This window comes from Penaeus monodon, chromosome 33 (genome assembly GCF_015228065.2).
Source record: "Penaeus monodon isolate SGIC_2016 chromosome 33, NSTDA_Pmon_1, whole genome shotgun sequence".
Classification (NCBI taxonomy): Eukaryota; Metazoa; Arthropoda; class Malacostraca; order Decapoda; family Penaeidae; genus Penaeus; species Penaeus monodon.
The window spans coordinates 34,671,339-34,672,433 of NC_051418.1; positions in this window are offsets into that span (position 1 = coordinate 34,671,339).

Here is a 1,095-nt window from a genome sequence, read left to right on the forward strand (position 1 = left end):
CTTTAATTACGATTTTGTAACTACTAACAATAAAACCGCTCGTCTCAATATTTCCCTTGACTCTTCATTGCTAACTTAATCACCTGAGTGTATTCTACTGCATTTCAAAGTAAGAAAGAAATAAGACTAACATTCTCTGAACATTTACAGCTCAGAGACTTAAAAGATCACGATATCAGTTTTCTCTCCCAGCATCTCTCATTTCATTTCACAAGTGCACACATTTCTGCGCCTTTTCATGAAACCGTAAAATCGACTGGGATTAAAATACAGTGGATATACATAACACCAAACAGTTCTCAGCATTTGTTCTAAGTGTGAATGCGTGTTTATTTAAGGGTTTAGCAGCGATAAATAAACTACGAGTATTATTTGCTTTGGTTATTGTAAGCTTTAGAAGGATTTGCGAACACAGCGTTGCACAATAATTCGACGGACATTATCAAGATTCATTCCTGACTGTTCTTCGTCCCTTTCCAAATGTTGCAACGTTTCAATCATTCATGAAACAGAGAAAGTTGGTTTTTTATATATATAAAATCTTAGGAACTGAAATACAATAATTTCCTTTGGTAACAATAATGAGCATTTGATTCCCAAGTGACAGCAATAAATACATTTTGCAGATCGGATTTTGAAAAGTATCTTTTGATCATTCGTAAGAATTTGTGAAGGTGAATATTTGCTAAGGTGATACGAGGAAACACTAGTGACAATGTTAATGCAAGATATATTACCTCAAGTAAAAAGACATCAAATAAGTATGAATTTAAAAGAAACAAAGACATGAAATTCAACAAAGATATTCGAAGGATAATGAAAGTAATAACAAAACCGACCTTCATTTGTTCTTAAAGTACTGAATTATGAAGGGGACCAATGAAGACCACAGACTCCTCATTATTGAGCAAATTTATCAAGCTGAGAAACATAGTACATTTTAAATACATGTCATTAACCCTATTAATGCTTGATTTATCGTTTGTCAAATATTCTTAGCAAAAGTAATATCAACAGACTAATCAATCTGTACATTTAATCGTTCAAATGATTAATGTATATAATTTTTCAGAATGTGTTCAAAGGGAAATTCAT